Here is a 24,456-nt window from a genome sequence, read left to right on the forward strand (position 1 = left end):
TACCCCTTTGCCTTCCACCATGTTTGGAGGTTTTCTGAGGCTTCCACAGAAGCAGAAGCCACTATGCTTCCTATACAGCCTGCAGAACTATAAGCAAATTAAAACTATTTTCTTTATACATTACCCAGTATCAGGTATTTCTTTAGAGCAGTGCAAGAATGAACTAATATAGCTCCTAATACACATTTCCATTAGCTTTATGCTTACAGGCAAATAAGATAGACAGCAAACAGTGTACTAAACTGGAAAAGTCATCCCTGCTTCATTCTAATTTCCACTACTGGTAAATAATTACATTTTTTGTCAATTTTTAAGTCACCAAAATGAAACAACCATTTTTTTTTCCAGGTTGAGTGGATTCTTAAAATTTAGGTTGAAGAGGTCGGCACAGTGGCTCATGTCTGTAATCCCACCACTTTGGGAGGCCGGGATGGGTGGATCACGAGGTCAGGAGTTCAAGACAAGCCTGGCCAACATGGTGGAACCATGTCTCTACTAAAAATACAAAAATTAGCCAGGCATGGGGCAGGTGCCTGTAATCCCCGCTACTTGGGAGGCTGAGGCAGAGAATTGCTTGAACCTGAGAGACAGAGGTTTCAGTGAGCCGAGATCGCACCACTGCACTCCAGCCTGGGTGACAGAGCAAGGCTCTGTCTCAAAAAACAAATAAACAAAAATTTAGGTTGAAGATGAAAAGAACCAAGGTAGAAGTAACCTGGATCCAAGATGTTATGAAGTGCCAGGTCAACCTTGAACTCACTACCTCCAGGCTGCCTATCCTGGTGAGAGAAATACATCATTATGTAGTTATAGTAACTGCTATTTTGGTTATACTCTTTCTTATAGCCAAACCCATTTTAAACTAACACAGTGGAAACAATTGTGAGCAGGAAAAAGGTTTTATGGATTCGAATTATGTTTCCCAATTTGCGAGTCAGCATGAACTGGAATGTCCATTTACTGCGGCTTTTTGTTTCCTAGTTATGATAGTGCTGTAAGTCTGTAGGACAGAGAATAGACTTTTAATTCATAGACAGCGCTTATTTTATAGTCAAGAATGATGGGGTTGGAGATAAGCTAAGAAACACAAATAAAATTTACTTTTTATGATTTTATCTTATTCTTTATGAATATATGTAATTTCCTTATCATATATTTACACACACATACATACATACAAATAAATATAAATTGTTGGTCCCCAAATATATCATTTCCCCCATTGTCATCAATTTTATCTGAAATGTGGTGAGTTCAGAACTACTCAGCAGAATCATTTAAATTTTAGATTTCTCTTATTAACAATTGTTATTACTGGCAATGAATAAAAATGTGATATTGGGTTTTTAAAATAGTTCTGCATATATATTTTAAAATGTTTGGGCTTTATCAAGAGCTCATTACAAAATTCTAATCTTTTTTCTTCGTTTGTTTAGTTACGCACACACAAGCCACAGAACAAAAAACGAAGTTATCCTCACACACAGGATAGAAACCACACCAAATTTGAACACACAGCAAGATGATAGGGAGGGAAAAGTACACAGTAGCCATAAAGAGCTTTCTTTTTTTTTCTTCTTTTACCTTCATTACTGTCATCCGGAGTAGTGTAGATGGAAGCCAGTGTAAATAAGGAAAAGATAACAAAAGCCAATAAAATGAATGCCATTTCCAGGTTGGTAAAGGGAAACTCCATGAGCCACCGCCAAAAATTTCTTCCCCTACAATAGAAATAAAACACTGGCTCAGCATACTCTAATCCAGAGAAAGCTTGCTCAGCAATAATTTGTTTTAGAATTAAACACGTGTGAGATTTACTAAAGCTTGTTAAAATACTTCTGTGTACCTGGAACAATGTATTTGGCACAGGCCAAAGTGAAACGTGTTCTCATTGTTTTGAAATTTAGCACATAATTTCACTGTGTAGATTGGAAGAGAACCTAGAAGTCTGAATGGCAGAGTCAATTTATGTTTACGCAGCTTTGTGAGTTTTTTGATACAACTCTGGGAAAAAAAGGTAAGGGAAGATGACATACAATGAGCATTTAACAGGGACCAGGCATTTGAAAGAGTTTGAGCTACTACCTCCTTTAATCCTCATAATAACTCTGTAAGTGAGGTACCAGCATTGTCTCCGTTCCATAAATGAAGACACTGAAGCGTTAAGATGTAACTTATCTTAAGTTATAAATCTAATATATGGCAGAAGTAAAATATCAACTCTGGGAATCTGGATACAGAATCCTCACTCTTAATCAAGATACTGTACTAACACTTTACTAACCAACTAACGAACCAACCAGCCAGTCAACCAATCCCAAACCCACCGTAATGATTAGAATCATGTTTTGCAAAAGTATGATGTGGGTTGATTGGAGAGGTGTGTTTACTTTGGAGAGGTAGTAGGAGAAGATACAGTGGGTACGGCAAAAAATAATGGAAAGAATTTAATGTCAAGATGAGAGCTTGGACTTTTTTCAAATGATATTAGAAGATGAATATAAGGTCTTTAGTAATATGAAGACATAGCAGTATTTTGAGAATATTGATTGCATCTCCATGTACAGGAGAGAAGGAAGAGAATGGTAATTGGGAAAAACTAAGAGTGAGAGTTTTAGCTCTGTGTTAGGATTTTAGCAGCAAGGATGAAGAGGGAGGGATAAAGCTCAGAGCTGATTTGTTGGAAGAGCAGATGGATCTTGGCAGCTTGTTGGCTGTATAGGATGCAGAGGGTGCCCCAACATTAATTAAAGTGAAGGGAGGAAAAGGGGAGACAAAGATCACTGGGAAAAAGAGGCCCGCAGAATCACGTGTGAAATCACTGGTAGGAATACTAATTCCTCAAACTTCCTTGTGGTTAGTAGAAATGCAGATGCACTGGGGTTTCACCATGTTGCCCAGGCTGGTCTCCAACACCTAGGTTCAAGCGATCCTCTCACCTCAGCCTCCAGAAATACCGGGATTACAGGCATGAGTCACCGTGACCGGTTCCTTACTATATTTTTTAATGTAGCCAGGAACATTCCTTGTAATTAAGTCTTCGTTGGGTGTATACTTTATTTCCATAGAATAAAGTCTTAAAATTAAAAAAAAAATGCAGATGCACTCTCACATATTCAGCCATTCGTCATATTTGGAAAATGAATTGATCTTGCTTATGCTTCTTCAGAAAATATAAAGAATATTAACTTTCCTAAAGCAGCACAGAGAATAAGGTTATTTTTACTGCCAGTTTCCTGTGAGGACTTGTTTCCTGAAGAAAAAAATAAAAATAAAAACAGAAAAGAAAAAATAAATTGTGCCATCTAGTGGTTTCTAAGTGCTACGGGTTGGAGAAAGAAAGAAAGATGAATTGCCCAAACTCTCTAAAGATGTTTCATTATACATATGTGGTACCCTGTGCTTATTCATGCAAAACTGTTTCTCATATTCTCCAGTTTTGTCCTATGCCTAGAGTATCAACGGATTTTAGGGTAGCTATTTCTGAGAGGAGGCAGCTGTTAATGTTTTCTGGACACATAGCTCATATGTGGTGAGTCTTTCTTCCCTCCCTCCCTCCCTCCATCCTTCCTTCCTTCCTTCCTTCCTTCCTTCCTTCCTTCCTTCCTTCCTTCCTTCTTTATTTTATTTTAGTTTTTTTGAGACAAAGTCTTTCTCTGTTGCCCAGGCTGGAGAAGAATGGCATGATCACAGTTGACTGCAGCCTCGGCCTTTTGGGCTCAAGCAATCCCCCCGTTTCATTCTCCAGAGTAGCTGGGGCTACAGGCATGCGCCACCATGACCAACTAATTTTTTGATTTTTTTTTTTTTTTTTTTTTTCTAGAGACAAGGTCTCATTATGTTGCCCAAGTTGGTCTCAAACTCCCGGGCTCAAGTGATCCACCCACCTCGCCTCCCAAAGTGCTGGGATTACAGGCATAGCCACTGCATCTGGCCTCCTGATGAGTTATTTCTAGCTCACCATCTTAGATGCTGTCATTCTAGGCATAATAAATGCAAATTAATGGTCTTTGGATTTTCAGTAGAAATTGAAAGTTGGGGAAAAAGACATAGTGAGTTAATTAGATATTGTCAGACATCTACGACTATGGAACTTGGAACCCGACTACCTCCTTGTCGAGTGCTGAGGGCAAAGAGCCCTCGACCAGGTGCTCTCCACTGCTATGCCCTTAATTCCGGAAGAGGTGATTCCTACATAAATAAAACAGCCAAAAGTTATTTTCTAAATGCAAAGATGATGCTCCTGGTGCCTACCCTGCTCCCCATTCTTGTGTGTCCTTGCGAGTGCTCTGAAGAACAACTGGTTGTATAACCTGCATTTCTTCCTGGGTTGTGTGTCTGTAGTCTGTTCTCTGGAACACTTTCTCCAGCTCAGCTAACTTGGTGCAAAAATACATTACTTGTTCCCCACAGCTTCTCTAAGGGTTAGCACCAACTGCAATTATTATTTAGTAGCAGAATGTAGATAAATGGTATTCATCTTTGCTTGATAAAAAATTAATCTTACTCCTTTTATGATACCATATACCCTATCACATTTAAGCTTAGTGAAGTCACAGCCATTTACTAGTGGCTAAAGCATGGTTATCTTGATATGTCATTATTTCTTAGATAATTCTAGGAAACAGATTAAATTCGGACATTATCTTCTCGATTTAAGGAGGGAAATGGGTCATTAGACTATCCCAACCCCACCATTCTGTATTCCTACTATCCTTCAACATTGAGAAGAAAATGATATTTATAAATGTAAATCAGATCACACTCCTCTTCCACTTAACTTGCAAATGACTTCCCTTGGAATAAAATTCACACTCCCATTTCTTCCCTACTAGGCCCCCATCACCTGCCCCACGTTCTCTCTAATGGTAGCACGTGTCACACTTTGCACGCACCCGCACTGACCTTGCTTGTGGTCCTGCCTCTGCTAAGCTCATCCTCTCTTCCTCTTGCCTGAGTATCTTCTCCACATTCTCATTTGTCTACTTTCTCTGTGTTTTCTTTTCAGTTCAAGCGCCACCTCACCACATGAGACCTTTCTTTGACTTCTAATCTAAACCAGGTTCTCAGCACTCTTTTATTTTCATCACAGTTATTATTCTCCATTGCATTTTGTTGCTGTTGTTTCTTGGTCTGTCCTTCCCCATGAAATGAAGATCTATGAATGCAGGCCGCTTTGTTTACCTCTGTGCCTGCAGGCTTAGAAAAATGACTGGCATATAGTACATTTTCCCGTAAGTATTCATTGAGTGACCATAAACAAATAAACAAGTGGATGAAAGCAGCACAGAAGCAGGCAAGTTGATGCAAAAATGTGAATTTCATAGTTGTGAATGGAAACTCTGGATTGATGACATGCTTGGAAATCTCAGTGGCATCAGGTACTCCATTACTTGAGAAAATCCCACCCAGAGGATAAGAAGTATATTTTGAAAATGGCCTTAAGGTTGCCATAAAATTTGTGGTTGGGACTTATGTTTTTTCTTGCTGCTGTTATTGCCCTCACGGGGCCCGGGGCGGGGGATGTGCTTCCTTTCCTTTGTTGCTTTATTTTTCTGTGTAATGGTTGCTGACAGTGCTCACTGCCCTCTGTGTGCCATCCATTCATTCTCCTGCGGCCCCCGTGAGCGCTGTGATGACTGCTTGGGGACAGCATGGAACAAGCTTTCCTTATTGAGTCTCCTTCCTAATGCAGACGCTGTGTGCATGCACCAACGGCCGAAGGGACTAGATAAAATGACTGCTTTCATCTCAAGAAAAATCTGCCAGGGTGAAAAATAAAGGGTTTATTTACAGGAAGTAAATATACTTTTCTGAGCCATGGGAATTTAGTGTTTTGAATTCTTACAGCCTGCTACATCAGAAAACTACGGGCTGAAAAAAATTCTGTGAGATACCACAGTGCCCACTCCCTGCTTGCCTTCAAAGACTTGGTGGAAAAAGTCTAAAGGCTGCTAATGAACGCACCTGCTATTTCTGTTGCTTGCTGATTTATTGCCATTTTTTTTTTTTCTGAGACAAAGTATCCCTTCCTCCTTAGAAAATTCTGAAGAAGACTCATCTGCTGCATTGAATGCTTATCTAATTTAAATAATCTGAAACCAGTGGCACTTTTTTTTTTCTGTTTTGTCTGTAGGAAGGTGGATGGCTATACAAGTGTTTCTCTGTCATGGAGGAAATATTGTCTACAAAACAAAGCCTTGAACTATGCCTTCCATCTGTGATATGCTCATTAGTATCTGCATATGGTTTCTGAATTACGTTTTGAACACTTATATAGGCAGAAAACTTTTTCTTATTTACTCCCTGATGCCAAGTACTTGCAAATCGCCCTTTGACAAATGATGTGTCCCATCTCCTGTCACTCTTGTCCCTACTTGACATTCATGTCTCTTTGATTGATTTTCTCAATCTTTCTTTGGGAGGATCCCCTATCATATTGCTTTCCTCTGTTTCTTAGGGCAAACTCCCATGTTTCAAGTCTTCTTCTATTCAAACTGACAAAAAAAGCCATCTTGTCCCTGAGAACTTTCCTCCAAATAAATTTTCAGGTCTGGAAAGAAAGTCAAATATCACCTTGTCCAGACACCATACAATTATTGAATTTTCCCTAAACTGTTTTGGTCAAATAGATGTCCAGCCTGAATTCCTCTAGTGAAGAGGAACTCACTATCATTGGTGATAATCTGTTTAATCTCTGGATAATCCTGCTCTTTAGAAAACTCTATTTGAGCTAAAATCCGGTTCCTTATAACCATTACCATGTGGTTGCTAAATGCAGAACTAAAAAGTTCTTTTATGAGAGGGGTCCTCAAATATTTGAAGACCAGGAATTCGTCATGTTGCCTGGTTGTCTGGGCTTTCTTTCCTTTGCCTAGACAAATATTTTTTATATGGCATAATTTTATGTCCTTTGTCCCTTTTGATTTTTCTCCTTTACTTCTAAATCTCTGTAAAGTAGAGTAACCAAGCCGAAGGCAATATTTTGAATTAGGTTGACTAGATTCCAATAAGGCAACATCACAGTTTTTTTGTTTGTTTGTTTGTTTGTCTGTTTTTGACATGGAGTCTTGCTCTGTCTCTGGGTTGGAGTCCAGTGGTACAATCTCGGCTCACTGCAAACTTCGCCTCCCGGGTTCAAGAGATGCGCCTTCCTCAGCCTCCCGAGTAGCTGGGACTACAGGCGTGTGCCAGCACAACCAGCTAATTTTTTATTTTTAGTAGAGATGGGGTTTTACCATGTTTGTCAGGCTGGTCTCAAACTCCTGACCTCAGGTGATCCTCCTGCCTCAGCCTCCCAAAGTGTTGGATTACAGGCATCAGCCACAGTGCCCAGCCACACCCACCACATTTTAACTCAATGGTCTGCCAGTGGTCTGGTTGCCAGTCAGTCTTCATTAAAATATATGTATATTTACATATATATATTTATGTATATAAAATTTCTCTAGTGACAAGGAATTCACTATTATTGGGGTCATGAATGTCCCGCACTGATAGTGAGTTCCTTGTTACTATAGGAATTCAGGCTGAGCATCTATTTGACCAAAACAGTTTGGAGAAAATTCAATAATTGTTAGTTTTCAATTTATTTAATATCACGTTCTGAGTTTCTAGAGAATGATTTAAAAATTACAGTTATTAATCTTTGTAATTATAAATAATATACGTTGAAGAATTTTGGAAATTAAAGAAATATATATATATAGCACTTTCTGTCTACTAAATCTCTTATTTTTCTTATCATCTCACAGAATGTTTGAAGATTCCTTTGGCTTTATGTTGCCCACGAAGTGTATTTTCCCTCCATTTTATTGAGGTATAATTGGCAAATAAAAATTGTATACAGTTAGGGTGCATAACTTGATGTTTTCATATAAACGCACACCCACAAGGTTAACAAGCAGGTGTTCTATGCCTTCTTTTAAATCTTTGGTAGAAACATTGCCTGAAACAAGGCTATCTCTTTCATAAGAACAAGCTAAATATACTGTGATTGTTGAATTTGCTTAACCTATAGGCTTAGGAGACTGGTTTTTAGAGTTCCAGGGAAGATCACAATGAAATAAAGAACTTTGAACAGTGCCTGGCATTTGGTGAATGCTCAAACATACAGTCATTGAGATTCATCCCCCTTTCTGTGTTTACTAGAAATTCTTATATTTATTCGCTGTTGCAGATCTATTCTTTAAAAAGTTTTTTTCTTTAGTTTTAGCCTGAATTTCTATTTGGTTCATTTGTAAAAATTCTGAGATTTAAAATGTCTTTTAAAAATTATTGTTCTCATCCTTCCTGATGTACACTTTAGTTTTCAGTTTATTATTTATTTATTAATTATTTATTTATTTTGAGATGGAGTCTCACTTTGTTGCCCAGGCTGGAGTACAATGGCACCATCTCAGCTCACTGCAATCTCCGCCTGCCAGGTTCAAGTGATTCTCCTGCCTCAGCCTCCAGAGTAGCTGGGATTACAGGTGCGCCACCACGCCCGGCTAACTTTTGGAATCTTTAGTTAGAGATGGGGTTTTACCATGTTGGCCTGGTTGGTCTTAAACTCCTGACCTTGTGATCCACCCATTTTGGCCTCCCAAAGCATTACAGGGATTACAGGTGTGAGCCACTGTGCCTGGTCAAGTTTTCAGTTTATTTAATAACACTTTCTGAGTTTCAAAAGGATGATTCAAATAGTCTAGTTATTATTTTTTGTGATTACAAATAATATAACATACGTTGAAGAATTTTGGAAACTAAAGAGAATATGAAAAAGGAAATAAAATCATGCAAGGGTTTGTGTTTTTATTTTGATATTCTCATTGAATGAATTGAATCGTGTAGGCAGCGGGCATTTAAAAGGTTTAAAGAAGCATTGCCAAATTTGCAAGTCTCTAAGATATCGATTTATTAAAGTTCTTTTCCCCTTCATAAAGGCAAATACACTGTATTTAACTCAAGTTCATGTTGTGAATGATAACTTTCATTTATTTCGTTATGTCCTTTGTCTTTAGCTAGATATTCATCCCCTAAGCAAAACAATTAGAATTCTTTTGTGCTTGGAAAATATTAGATCTCCAAAGTCATTTTAAGTTGGAGTAATTAGAGCTTTGTTTTTGCTCAAGTACAGCATGAATTCAGGTATCTTCAGGTTTTCTGCTTTGCATTCTTCACAGTGTTTCATGCTTCTAGGCAGAGTGGAATCACATAAACTCACCCACAACTGAATAGCTCTGATGCTCTCAGTCTGATAGCTGAAGCGTGCATTAAATATAAGCAAATGTTCTATGCATTATTTTGTAGCAGCATTGTGGGCTCCGATTAGGTGTTAAATACTTTTTTTTTTTTTTTTTTTGAGACAGAGTCTTACTCTTTTGCCCTGGCTGGAGTGCATTGGTACGATCTTGGTTCACCACAACCTCTGCTTCCTGGGTTCAAGCATTCTCCTGCCTCAGCCTCCCAAGTAGCTGGGATCACAGGCATGTGCCATGGCACCCTGCTAATTTTTATTTTGATTTTTTTTGTATTTTTAGTACAGACAAGGTTTTGCCATGTTGGCCAGGCTGGTCTTGAACTCCTGACCTCAAGTAATCTGCCTGCTTTGGCCTTCCAAAGTGCTGGGATTACAGGTGTGAGCCACCACGCCTGGCCAGATGTTGAATGCTTTCAATCATTTGATTGAATTAAACATTTATTCAATTATCTTGGTTGAATTAGATATTAGTTAAAATAGAAGAAGGCTTTACTTAGGACATTATACCTTATTCCCGATTCCTTGACTTTCCACTGATGTTAGGTGTATCTCCAGTCTTTGAAATCCCTAAAATTTTGCAGGGATTATTCTGTTTTTGCCCATACTTGTTATCCATTTAAAGGAAGATGTAGTTGTAGTCCCCTTTCAGTCGTAAGCTTCACATCCCAAAGTTCCTATTTAAAGTTGCATAGGAGTTTCCCATTTCACAACCACTAGACCCTGCAGAGTGAGCTCCGTGTGAGCCTTGGGGATGGTGGCATGTGGAGGGGTGGCATGTGGTGGCTGTCTCACATTTCTCCTCCCTCCTGCTGACACTGGCTGAATTAGCAGGAGCTCTGGGAGTGGGAGCCAACACAAAGCATAAGAGACCTTATTAAAATGAGCCTTATGAACAGGGTGGAGATTACCTGTCGCAAGCCAGGTATAATTGTAACAATTAGCTACTGGACTGCTGGGCAGTAGAACTGACCCAACTCTTTGCAACTACAGATTCTATTGTAGGCATGAAGAATTGCCGGTGGCTTCTTTTATAATGTGAATCAATGCTGTAATTTCTATCTTGCTAGGTTTCAAAGAGCAGAAACTGTAACTACCCTGCCAAAGTTCAAAGGTAATTTATGAATTTATTTACGATAATATGATGGCCCAGTAATAAAGATAATTATGCAAAGAATAGAGATCAATTCAAGAAAATTGTTCTATTTGTTTCCCAGAACTCTTAAATGAAATTGTTGATTTACTTCTTCATAGTACAAAGAATATTTCTCTGATAAAGGTAAGCTATGGCATAAAGATAAATTATTAGTAAATCCTGTGATTTTCTTTTAAATGAAAAATTGATACTGAAATACTACTGTATTTGAAAATACGGTTGGTTTCAAAATAGGAAGAATAACCAAGGTATTTAATCCTTTGGCCTAGAATGGCAATAAAAAATTTATCACAGATGGGCAATTGGTTTCGAGAAAGTATGTAACATTCCTAAACTTCAAGAAACGTAAGAGATTTCACTGGACAAAGATCTCATGCATCCTTAGGCTTATGCATGCTAGTTCTCAAATTTAATGTGTTTAAAACATAATTTCTTCTTTATCTCATCCCTTTATTTCCATTTTCATTTGAAAGCAGCTTCATCTTCCTAGTTGCTCAGGATAAACTCCTTGAAGTCATCCGTGACTCCTTTTTTTCACGGTGCCTATCCTCTTCTGTCAAGAAATCCTATTGGCTTTATCTTTTTTTTTTTTTTTTTGGAGGGAGAGTCTCACTCTATTACTCAGGCTGGAGTGTAGTGGCGAGATCTTGGCTCACTGCAACCTCTGCCTCCTAGGTTCAAGCGATATTCCCATCTCAGCCTCCTGAATAGATGGGATTACAGGCACCGATCACCATGTCTGGTTAATGTTTGTATTTTTTTCTTTCTTTTTTTTTTTTTTTTTAGTAGAGTTAGGACTTCATCATGTTGGCCAGGCTGATCTTGAGGCCCCGACCTCAAGTAATTCACCCGCCTCAACCTCTCAAAGTGCCCTTGCTTTCCTTGTCTACTCTTAGACAGCACTTTAAGATTGTAAGGTATATTGTACTGCATCACCTATCTGGTCAACACTCTATTATGACACCTATTTCACTCAGGTTAAAAGCCAGCATCTTTGTAAATGGCCTGCTGGGACCCTAAATTATCTGGTCTGCACTTTGTCTCTGACTTTCTCTCCTACTTCCCTCCCGGTCACTGGCTCCACTGTAGGTGCACTAACCTCCTGACTTTTGCTCCTTCACTCCAGGCATATTTCCACCAGAGGGCCTTTGTGCTGGCTATTGTCTTTGCCTGGAATGCTCTTCCTCTGGAGACCAGAATGGCTTACTCTCTTACCTCCTTTAAGCCTTTGCTCAGATGTGTTACTTTCTCAGTGTGGTCTACTCTAACCATCATATTTAAAGTCGGAACTCCCCCAGTCTCGTTAGCCTGCTTTGTTATATTTTTGCAAAGCAATTAGCACCTTCAAGTCTTTACTTATTTATTATATTTATTGTTTAGTATAATAGAATTTAAGCTTCACGAGGACGAGGATTTTTGTGTGTTTTGTTTGCTGAGCCTAGAACGGTGCTTGGAGTAGGAGCTCAATTAGTATTCAGTGAATGAATATGATTCAGTGAATGAATGAATGGAGAATGAATGAAGATCTAATGAAGTGGATATAGATTTGCCTGGTGGAATGATTTCTCATTGATAGGGATAACTATAGGTCCCTATAAAACTAAATTAGTTGAATGAAAAAAGCTTACCCATTAGTATCAAACCTGACTCTATCCCCTGGAACTTACAGATATAGTTTTTGTATTTTTGACATAAGAATATTAATAGCTATTCTCAGGGTTGTTGTGAAGATTAAATTAATTAACATATGTAACATACCAAATATAGTAACTGATACATTGTAGAACCTCAAAAAATGATAGCTAGTTTTATTAGGAGTCTCCTCTTCCATGGAAAGATTATAAGCAGCTCTCACAAGATGAGTGCATTCTATCAAACACTTAAGAAAAAAAAAAAACCTTACATAAAATCAGAAAATAGGGGCAGAGGAAATAATTCCTAATAATTTTATAAGGACTGCATTAGTTCTGATATCCAAACCTGGCAGACATTACAAAAACAATAACAAAAATAAATTGCAGACTAATATTCTTAATGTACATAAACACAAAAATCCTAATAAGATGATAGCAAATGAAATCCAGCAATATGCATAAAAGGATACTATCATGAGGAAGTAGGGTTTATCTTAAGGTTGATTTAACATTTGGAATTCAATCACTGTAATGTTCCCTATTAACAGAATAAAGAAGAAAAACTACATATGTGATCATTTCCATAAATACTGACAAGGCATTTGAAAAAAATGAAAACTCTTCATGCTAAAAAATACCCAGCAAGTTAGGGATAAGCATGATCTTCCTCAATTTGATAAAGGGCATCTATGAAAAATCTAGAGCTAACACTATACTTAAGGTGAACTATTGAATCCTTTGCCCCTAAGCAACAATATTTACTTCAATCATATATATTCAACTTATACTGAAGGCGTTAGTTAGCCAATGCAATAAAGTTAGAAACAAAAAATTAAAAGCCCAAAGATTACAACTTAATAAATAAAATGAACTCTATTTTTAGATGATATGATTGTTTATATAAAAAATCCTAAGAATTTTATAAGGTAACTATTAGAATTTAGCAACATCTTAGGATACAAGGTCAATATTCAAAACCCAATTTCTATATATTGGCTTCAATAATTGCAAAATAAGAAAGAAAAATTATATTTTAAATAGAATTAATAATTTAGAAATAAATTAACAAAAATATCAAAGATATATATACTTAAAACTACAAAACACTACTGAGATAAATAAAATATGATCGAAATAAATTGAGAGATATACCATGTTTATGTATTAGAAGACTCAATATTATTAAGCTTGCTAGATTAACCTATAAATCCATGGCAATTGTAGACATAGTCTTACCATGCTCTTTTGTAGAAATTGACAAGCTGATTCTAAACTTTCTAAGGAAATGCAAAGATTACATCCAAACTTTTGAGAAAGAACAAACTAGGAGGACTCATACTATCTGACTTCAAGATTTACTGTAAGTGTATAGTAATCAAAAGAGTGTAATATTTGCATAAGTGGTGACAGATAGAGTGGTGACAGCAGTGGTACTAAATAAAGAGTTTAGAATTAAGATCCACCCATTATGACATCTGATTTCCTACAAAGACTCAAAAGCAAACCAGTAATGAAAAGAAAATGTCTCTTTGAAAACTGTGGTGGAACAAAGATATTTATAAGAAAAAAAAAAAAACCTCCACTTCTGCTTCAGCAACATATGAAAAGTAAATTCAACATAGTCTTAGAACTGAATGTGAAAGCTAAAACAATAGACTTCTAGAAAAAAGCATAGTGAAGTATCTTTACAACTTAGTGGTAAAAAAAGACTTTTTAAGATAGGACATTAAAATGAATAACCAAACAAAAATTTGTAATTAGACTTTTCATCAGAGCTTAAAGCTAGTGTTCATCAAAATACAACATTAAGAAAATGAGCGGACAAGGCTCAGATTGGGGGAGAATATTAACAAAATGCATATTTGACAAAGAACTTGTATCAACAATATATACTTGTGAAAACTCCTCCAACTCAATAACAAAAAGACAATCCAAATTTTAAAAAATGGGTCAAATATTTCAATAGACATTTCACAAAGGAACATATGCAAATGACCAATAAACCTATGAGAAAATGCTAGACGACATTCATCATCAGATAAATGCAAATCGAATCACAATGAGATAGCATTACCTAACCACCAGCAGAGCTAAAATTAAAATTAAAACTCCAAGACTGGTGAAGATGTGCAGTAACTGAAATGCTTATACGATGTTAGGGTGTAAAAATGATACAATTGCTTTGAAAAAGTCTCTGGCAGTGTTGTATAAAATGAACTATAACTACAGTATGACCTAGCAGTTCCACTGCTAGGTATTTACACAAGAGACTGAAAACTTGTTCAGAGAAACACTTGTCCCTCATAGCAGGCTGATTCATAATAGCCAAGAACTGGACAAAACTCAGGTATTCATTGATAAGAGAATGAATACACAAACTACATGTTTATATGATGGAATCCTACTCAACATTAAAAAAGGAATGATTTTGTGATACCTACAAAAGCACAAACGAATCTGAAGAAAACATTAAGTATGCATGCATACTGTGTAGAGAAGAAGAACATTGTTTACATCTGGAGACAGGCAGGAACTGATTGGATAGAGGAAGAAAAGAGCATTCTAGATCTGGAGTGATGTCGATGTTCTCTATATATTTTTATTTATTTATTTATATTATTATTATTTTTTAAAGTTTCCTTTTAAAAAAAATTTTACTGGGGTGGCTGGCAAGGTGGCCAAATAGGAACAGTTCTGGTCTGGAGCTCCCAGTGAGATCAATGCAGAAGGTGGATGATTTCTGCATTTCCAACTGAGGTACCCAGCTCATCTCATTGGGACTGGTTAGACAGTGGGTGCAGCCCACTGGGGGCAAGCTGAAGCAGGGTGGGTCATCACCTCAATGGGGAGGGAAAGGGGTTGGAGAACTCCCTTTCCTAACCAAGGGAAGCCATGAGAGACTGCCATGAGGAAAGGTGCATTCTGGCCCAGATACTACACTTTTCCCATGGTCTTTGCAACTCACGGAACAGGAGATTCCCTTGGTGCCTATACCACCAGAGCCCTGGGTTTCAAGCACAAAACTGGGCAGCCATTTGGGCAGTCACCGAGCTAGCTGCAGGAGTTTTATTTCATCCCCCAGTGGTGCCTGGGATGCCAGTGAGACAGAACCATTCACTCCCCTTGAAAGGGGGGTGAAGCCAGGGAGCCAAGTGGTTGTGCTCAGCAGATCCCACCCCAACAGAGCCCAGCAAGCTAAGATCCACTGGCTTGAAATTCTCGCTGCCATCACAGCAGTCTGAAGTCAACCTGGGACCTTGAGCTTGGTGCGGGGAGGGGCGTCTGCCATTACTGAGGCTTGAGTAGGTGGTTTTCCCCTCACAGTGTAAACAAAACCGCCAGGAAGTTCAAACTGCCCACTGCAGCTTGGCAAAGCCACTGTAGCCAGACTGCCTCTCTAGATTCCTCCTCTCTGGGCAGGGCATCTCTGAAAGAAAGGCAGCAGAACCAGTCAAGGACTTATAGATAAAACTCCCATCTCCCTGGGACAGAGCACCTGGGGGAAGGGGTGGCTGAGGGCACAGCTTCAGTGACTTAAAAGTTCCTGCCTGCTGGCTCTGAAGAGAGCAGATCTCCCAGCACAGCAGTCCAGCTCTGCTGAGGGACAGACTACCTCCTCAAGTGGGTCCCTGATACCTGTGCGTCCTGATTGGGAGAGATATCCCAGCAGGGGTCGACAGACGCCTCATACAGGAGAGCTCTGGCTGGCATCTGATGGGTGCTCCCCTGGGACAAAGTTTCCAAAGGAAGGAATAGGCAGCAATCTTTGCTGTCTTGCAGCCTCCACTGGTGATACTCAGGCAAACAAGGTCTGGAGTGGACCTCCAGCAAACTCCAGCAGACCCAGAAGATCTGTAGCAGAGGGGCCTGTTAGAAGGAAAACTAACAAGGCTGGGTGTGGTGGCTCATGCCTATAATTCCAGCACTTTGGGAGGCCATGGCAGGAAGATAATGAGGTCGAGACATTGAGACCATTCTTGCCAACGTGGTGAAACCCTATCTCTACTAAAAATACACACACACACATACAAATTAGCTCAGTGTGGTGATGCATGCCTGTAATCCCAGCTACTCAGGAGGCTGAGGCAGGAGAATCACTTGAACCCCAGAGGTGGAGGTTGCAGTGAGCCAAGATTGCACCACTGCGTTCCAGCCTGGGTGACAGAGTGAGACCCAGTCAAAAAAAAAAAGAAAAACTAACAAACAGAGAGGAACAGTGTCAACATCAACAAAAAGAACGTCCACACCAAAACCCCATCTGGTCACTAGCATTAAAGACCAAAGGTAGATAAATCCATGAAGATGAGGGAAAAAAACAGAGAAAAATGGCTGAAAATTCCAAAACCCAGAATGCCTCTTCTCCTCCAAAGGATCACAACTTCTTGCCAGCAAGGGAACAAGTTTGATGAACTGACAGAAGTAGGCTACAAATGGTGGTTAATAACAAACACCTCTGACATAAAGGGGCACGTTCCAACCCAATGCAAGGAAGCTAAGAACATTGAACAAAAGGTTAGAAGAATTGCAAACTAGAATAACTACAGAAAAAAATAAATTACCTGATGGAGCTGAAAAACACAGCACAAGAACTTCATGAGCCATACTCAAGTATCAGTAGCCAAATTGATCAAGTGAAAGAAAAAATGTCAGAGACTAAAAATCAACTTAACAAAATAAAGCATGAAGACAAGATTAGAGAAAAAATAATAAAAAGCAATGAACAAAGCCTCCAAGAAATATGGGACTATGTGAAAAGACCAAATCTACTTTTGATTGGTGTACCTGAATATGATGGGGAGAATGGAACCAAGCTGGGAAACACTCTTCAGGATCTTATCAAGGAGAACTTCCCCAATCTAGCAAGACAGGCCAATATTCAAATTCAGGAAATACAGAGAACACCACAAAGATACTCCTTGAGAAGAGTAGCCCTAAGGCACATAATCGTCAGATTCACCAAGGTTGAAATGAAGGAAAAAAATGTTAAGGGCAGCCAAAGAGAAAGGTCAGGTAACCACAAAGAGAAGCTCATTAGATTAACAGCAGATCTCTCTGCAGAAACCCTATAAGTCAGAAAAGAGTGGGGGCCAATATTCAATATTCTTAAGGAAAAGAATTTTCAACCCAGAATTTCATATCCAGCCAAACGAAGCTTCATAAGTGAAGGAGAAATAAAATCCTTTATAGACAAGCAAATGCTGAGAGATTTTGTCACCACCAGGGTCACCTTATAAGCTCTCCTTAAGGAAGCACTAAATGTGGAAAGGGACAACCAGTACCAGCCACTCCAAAAACGTACCAAATGGTAACGACCATCAACACCATGAAGAAACCACATCAAGGAATGGGCAAAATAACCAGCTAGCATCATAATGAGAGGATCAAATTCATAGAAACAATATTAACCTTAAATGTAAACAGGCTAAATGCCCCAATTAAAGACACAGACTGGCAATCAGATAAGGAGTCAAAATCCCTTGCTGTGCTGTATTCAAGAGATCCATCTCATATGCAAGGACACACATAGGCTCAAAATAAAGGGATGGAGGAATATTTACCAAGTAAATGGAAAGCAAAAAAAAAAAAAAAAAAAAAAAAAAAGAGAAGCAGGGGTTGCAATCCTAGTCTCTGATAAAACACACTTTAAACCAACAAAGATCAAAAGAGACAAAGAAGGGCATTAAATAATGGTAATGGGATCAATGCAACAAGAAGAGCTAACTATCCTAAATATATATGCACCCAATACAGGAGCACCTAGATTCATAAAGCAAGTTCTTAGAGACCTACAGAGAGACTTAGACTCTCACACAATAATAGTGAAAGACTTTAACACCCCACAGTCAATATTAGACAGATCAATGACACAGAAAATTAGCAAGGAGATTCCAGGCTTGAACTCAGCTCTGGACCCAGGGAACCTAATGAACATCTACAGAGCTCTCCGCCACAAATCAACAGAATATATACTCTTCTCAGCACCACATCACGCTTATTCTAAAATCAACCACATAACTGGAAGTAAAACACTCCTCAGAAAATCCAAAAGAATGAAAATCATAACAGTCTCTCAGACCCCAGTACAATCAAATTAGAACTCAGTGTTAAGAAACTCACTCAAAACCACACAACTACATGGAAACTTAACAATCTGCTCCTGAATGACTACTGGGTAAATAACAAAATTAAGGCAGAAATAAAGAAGTTCTTTGAAACCAATGAGAACAAAGAGACAACGTACCAGAATCTCTAGGACACAGTTAAAGCAGTATGTATAGGGAAATTTATAGCACTAAATGCCTGCAGAAGAAAGTGGAAAAGATCTAATGTCACAATTAGAAGAACTAGAGAAGCAAAAGCAAACAAATTCAAAACCTAGCAGAAGACAAGAAATAACTAATATTAGAGCAGAACTAAAGGAGAGAGAGACATGAAAAACCCTTCAAAAAAAAAAAAATAAATGAATCCAGGAGCTGGTTTTTTGAAAAGATTAACAAAATAGATAGACTGCTAGCCAGACTAATAAAGAAGAAAATAGAGAATAATCAAATAGACACAATAATAAATGATAAAGGGGATATCACTGCTGATCCCACAGAAATACAAAGTTTCATGAGAGAATACTATAAACACCTCTACACAAATAAACTAGAAAATCTAGAAGAAATAGACAAATTCCTGGACACACACACCCTCCTAAGACTAAACCAGAAAGAAGTCAAATCCATGAATAGACCAATAACAAGTTCTGAAATTAAGGCAGTAATTAATAGCCTACCTACCAAAAAAAGCCCAGAACCGGAGAGATTCACAGCTAAATTCTACTGGAGGTACAAAGAGGAGATGATCCCATTCTTTCTGAAACTATTCTAAACAATAAAAGAAGAGGAACTCCCCCCTAACTCATTTTATGATGCCAGAATCATCCTGATACCAAAACCTGGCAGAGACAACAACAACAACAACAAAATTTCAGTCCAGTCTTCCTGACGAACATTGATGTAAAAATCCTCAATAAAATACTGGCAACCTGAATCCGGCAGCACATCAAAAAGCTTATCCATCACCATCAACTTGGCTTCATCCTTGGGATGCAAGGCTGGTTCAACATATGCAAATCAACAAATGTAATCCATTACATAAACAGAACTAGTGACAAAAGCCACCTGATTATCTCGATAGATGCAGAAAAGGCCTTCGATAAAATTCAACACCCCTTCATGCTAAAAACTCTCAATAAACTAGGTATTGATAGAACGTATCTCAAAATAATAAGAGCTATTTATGACAAACCCACAGCCAATATCATACTGAATGGTCAACAGCTGGAAGCATTCCCTTTGAAAACAGGCACAAGACAAGGATGCCCTCTCTCACCACTCCTATTCAATATAGTATTGGAAGTTCTGGCCAGGGCAATCAGGCAACAAATAGAAAAAAAGGATATTCAAATAGGAAGAGAGGAAGTCAAATTGTCTCTATTTGCAGATGAAATGATTGTATATTTAGAAAACCTCAGCCCCAAATCTTCTTAGGTTGATAAGCAACTTCAGCGACGTCTCAGGCTACAAAATCAATGTGCAAAAATCACAAGCATTCCTGTACACCAATAAAACGCAAACAGAGAGCCAAATCATGAGTGAATTCCCATTCACAATTGCTACAAAGAGAATAAAATACATAGGAATATAACTCACAAGGGATGTGAAGGACATCTTCAAGGAGAACTGCAAACCACTGCTCAAGGAAATAAGAGGACACAAACAAGTAGAAAAACATTCCATCCTCATGAATAGGAAGAATCAATATCATAGAAATGGTCATAGTGCCTAAAGTAATTTATAGATTCAATGCTATTCCCATCAAGCTACCATTGACTTTCTTCACAGAATTATAAAACCCACTTTAAATTTCATATGGAACCAAAAAATAGCCTGTATAACCCAAATCCTAAGCAAAACAAACAAAGCTGGAGGCGTCATGCTACCTGACTTCAAACTATACTACAAGGCTACACTAACCAAAACAGCATGGTACTTGTACTAAAACAGATACATAAACCAATGGAACACAATAGAGGCCTCAGAAATAATGCCACACAGCTACAACCATCTGATCTTTGACAAACCTGACAAAAGCAAGTAATGGAGAAAGGATTCCCTATTTAATAAACGGTGTTGGGAAAACTGGCTACCCATATGCAGAAAACTGAAACTGGATCATTCCCTTATACCTTATACAAAAATTAACTCTAGATGGATTAAAGACAAACATAAGATCTAAAACCACTAAAGACCCTAGAAGAAAACCTAGGCAATACCATTCAGGACATAGGCATAGGCAAAGACTTCATGACTAAAATACCAAAAGCAAAAACCATAATTGACAAATGGGATCTAATTAACTAAAGAGCTTTTGCACAGAAAAAGAAACTATCATCAGAGTGAACAGGTAACCTACAGAATGGGAGAAAATTTTTGCAATCTATCCATCTGGCAAAGGGCTAATATCCAGAATCTACAAGGAACTTAAACAAATTTACAAGAAAAAAACAACCCCATCAAAAAGTGGGTAAAGGATATGAGCAGACACTTCTCAAAAGAAGATATTAATGTGGCCAACAAATGTATGAAAAAAAGGACCGCATCACTGGTCATTAGAGAAATGCAAATCAAAACCACAATGAGATACCGTCTCATGGCAGTTAGAGTGGCAATCATTAAAAAGTCAGGAAAAAACAGATCCTGGAAGGAATGTGGAGAAATAGGAACGCTTTTACACTGTTGGTGGGAGTGTAAATCAGTTCAAACATTGTGGAAGACAGTGTGGCAATTCCTCAAGGACCTAAAACCAGAAATACCATTTGACCCAGCAATCCCATTACTGGGTATGTACCCAAAGGTTTATAAATCATTCTACTATAAAGACATATGCACATGTATGTTTACTGCAGCACTATTCACAGTAGCAAAGACTTGGAACCAACCCAAATGTTCATCAGTGATGGACTGGATAAAGGAAAGGTGGCACATATACACCACAGAATACTATGCAGCCATAAAAAGGATGAGTTCATGTCCTTTGTAGGGACATGGATGAAGCTGGAAACCATCATTCTCAGCAAACTAACACAGGAACAGAAAACCAAACACCACATGTTCTCACTCATAAGTGGGAGTTGAACAATAAGAACACATGGATACAGGGAGGGGAACATCACACACCGGGGATTGTTGGAGGATGGGGGACTAGGGGAGGGATAACATTAGGAGATGACAGCTTGATGGGTTCAGCAAACTAATGTAGATGACAGCTTGATGGGTTCAGCAAACCACCACTGCACGTGTATACTTATGTAACAAACCTTCACATTCTGCACATGTGCCCCAGAATGTAAAGTATAATAATAACAAATTTAACTTCTGGGATACATGTACAGAGATGTTTCTATATCTTGACAGGGGCTTGGATTACATAGATGTATACATTTATCAAAATTCATTGAATCATAACACTAAAGATTTGTGCATTTCACCGTAATTGAATTTTATTTCAAGTAAGTAGTTAAACAAGTATTGACTTCCAGTTAATGATATGCATTCCTAAATGTTTAGGGGTAAAGTTTACTAAGGTTTTCAACTTTAAAATGTATCATAAAAATAAAGATGATGAATCAGTGGATGTACAGACAGATGGATATTAGATAATATGTAAAGAAGCCAATATAGCAAAATGTTAATTATACAATATACATGGGGGGTATTTGGGTGTTCATGATATAATTATTTCAATTTTTCTCTATGTTTGAACAATTTTCATAACAAAGTGTTGGGAACTAAAAGGCTTTGCTACCACTGCATTTCAAATAATTTTTTAAATTGTTGATGATATAATTGCTATTCTCTGTCTCACCAGAGACTCGTGTGAGACTGGGTGTGTTTTCTGTATTTTATCATATGGGACAAAAGGCAAATCAGTAACATCAGTTTGATTCAATTTCAATTTTCAAGGCATATCCCATAACATTTCAACTCAGATTTGCAGGTCGAATATGTAGAACAAAATAATGCTGGCCACAGGTTACTTTTTTTTTTTTTTTTTTTTTTTTTGAGACAGACTCTTCCTCTATAGCCCAGACTGGAGTGCAGTGGTGCGATCTCGGCTCACTACAACCGCTGCCTCCCAGTTTTAAATGGTTCTTCTGCCTCAGCCTCCCAAGTAGCTGGGCTTACAGAGCACGCACCATCATGCCCAGGTAATTTTTGCGTTTTTTGTAAAGACAGCATTTCACCACATTGGCCAGACTGCTTTTGAACGCCTGACCTCAAGTGATCTGCCCTCGTTGACCTCCCAAAGTATTGGGATTACAGGCATGAGCCACCGCACGTGACCACAGATTTCTGTCATCAGATTTATGTTATTAAAAGGCTTTAGAAATGCTCAGGAAGAAATACTGTCATTTATCTGCTTTTAGCTGAAAATAAATCATTATTTAACTAAGTTCTTTAAACTATTTTCTTTGAAATTATTTCTTGCTTTCACCAAAATATGTTACCATCTTTTCAGCAGTAGAAAAGTACAAGAACCGAGTGAAATTTTACGATTTAATTTAATTTGGTTGATTCTACCTTGGAATGAAATAAAAATACACATCTTCTGGCTTTGGGGGAAAAAAACTAGGGCAATAAACAAAACATAGCAAAAGAGAAGAAAAGTATTCTCGGGGGAGTTATTCTACAAAATGGAAAATTTTCCTTCCTCTTTTAGTCATTTTCTTTTTACAGTAAAAAAAAAAAAAAAACTCCAAGAAAGAACAATAAGTGAAATTTCTTAGCTGTGACCATTAAATATTACATTTCCAGTCAATATGAATTAACAAAAAAGAGTTTTATTTTGAGGTAAATAAAATATGCGGATTTCATAAAAACTTACCAGCAGCATTCCTGTCCCTGAGAGTGGCTAGGAAGGAACCTGTGAGTCCGATTCAAACAGAGTCTTCAGTGTCTTGGGGTCGGGCTGAATGGCCTTGTCTGTTAATAAACATTTTCACTGAACGTTACCAGGCCATGAAGACGTAGGCATTTCCTGATGCCACTTCTTTAACCAAGGTTTACTAATCTCTCACCTGGAATTTTAATCAGGACTTAGCCAAGGAGAATCTGTACCTCTAAAAAAGAAAATCTTCCCTTGTGAAAGATCAAGAAGGAAACAGGAAACTATAATGAAATGTAGTTATTGACTTTCTACCACCCAACCATCTGTAAATAGCACTGCTATGCACAGCTCTGGGCAAGCAACAATTGTACTTTGGCTGAAACACAAGACATTCAACAGGTGGTTTACAGGAGTGACGTGTCAGAACACAGGTCAACTTCTATAGTATTCTTTAACGTCTTTAATGATAACAGGCAGGCCCATCACATGAGAGTTTGGTAAACAATTAACTTCAACCACAGCTTACCTGGGGACTTTACAGCTACTTGTCAGCTTTTGTCCTGGTTTTTATTGTGGTATATTAAGTGGCCCTTTGCTGTTTACTCTACAATAAGGAGATCTTATTCCCTTGCTTTATTCTTATTCATTATTTTTGTATCTAGTTTCTACTTTTAGTTCAGCTGGGGAAAATACGAAGGGAAGAGATGAACTATCAGTAATAGTAAGGATGAGGGCTGAGGATGAATTTCCCTTAGACCACGTGACCAATTGTTGCAGCACTGATGTCTAACTTTTTTTTTTTTTTTTTTTTGAGACAGTCTCACTCTGTCACCCAGGCTGGAGTGTAGTGACGCAATCTCGGCTTGTTGCAACCTCCACCTCCCAGGTTCTAAGCTATTCTCCTGCCTCAGTCTTCTGAGTAGCTGGGATTACAGGTGCACACCACCACGCCTGACTAATTTTGTATTGTTGGTAGAGATAGGGTTTCACCATGTTGACCACGCTGGCCTTGAACTCCTGACCTCAGGTGGTCTACCTGCCTAGGCCTCCCAGCCAACTTTTGTCATTTTTGAACTCTGAGAAACAGTTGTCTCCTCCTCTTCTGTCTTCTGTAAAAAAAAAAAAATTTAAGTTGACATTTAAAAAATTCACATACATACTGAATGTATAATTACATAGATTTTTAAAAGTTCTCTAGTTTATAAAATTTAGAATGTATAAAACTCATTTCTCGCCATGGATTGGAATTAGCACACTGGTGTCTGAAAAAGCAAGAGAGGTTGAGATAGGGAAACTCATTGAGCATGCTAGTCACAGCACTATAGGTCTCTACGGGATTCTAACATCAACCTCCTCAGCAGTACTTTCATGCTGAAAATCCCCAGCAAATTAGGAAGAGAAGGAATCTTCTTCAATCTGATAAGGAATAGAAACCAAGAACTCACACCTTACTTAAAGGTGAAATATTGAAAACTGTCCTCCTAATGCAA

The 24,456-nt window shown here is 38.1% G+C and overlaps 1 long non-coding RNA gene across 1 annotated transcript in view; it reads right to left on the bottom strand.

Moving 5' to 3' along the window:
• Positions 1 to 23,348, bottom strand: part of LOC116530449 — a 51,948-nt gene extending 28,600 nt beyond the window's left edge. Inside the window, exons 1-2 of the long non-coding RNA XR_004260007.1 lie at positions 22,964 to 23,348; positions 1,585 to 1,721 (exon numbers count right to left, since the gene is read on the bottom strand). This is a non-coding gene — a long non-coding RNA (uncharacterized LOC116530449). The remainder of the gene's footprint in view (positions 1 to 1,584; positions 1,722 to 22,963) is intronic.
• Positions 23,349 to 24,456: the final 1,108 nt, after the last annotated feature.

Source organism: Sapajus apella, unplaced genomic scaffold, assembly GCF_009761245.1.
Source record: "Sapajus apella isolate SASKATOON/1434 unplaced genomic scaffold, GSC_monkey_1.0 scaffold67, whole genome shotgun sequence".
Lineage (NCBI taxonomy): Eukaryota > Metazoa > Chordata > Mammalia > Primates > Cebidae > Sapajus > Sapajus apella.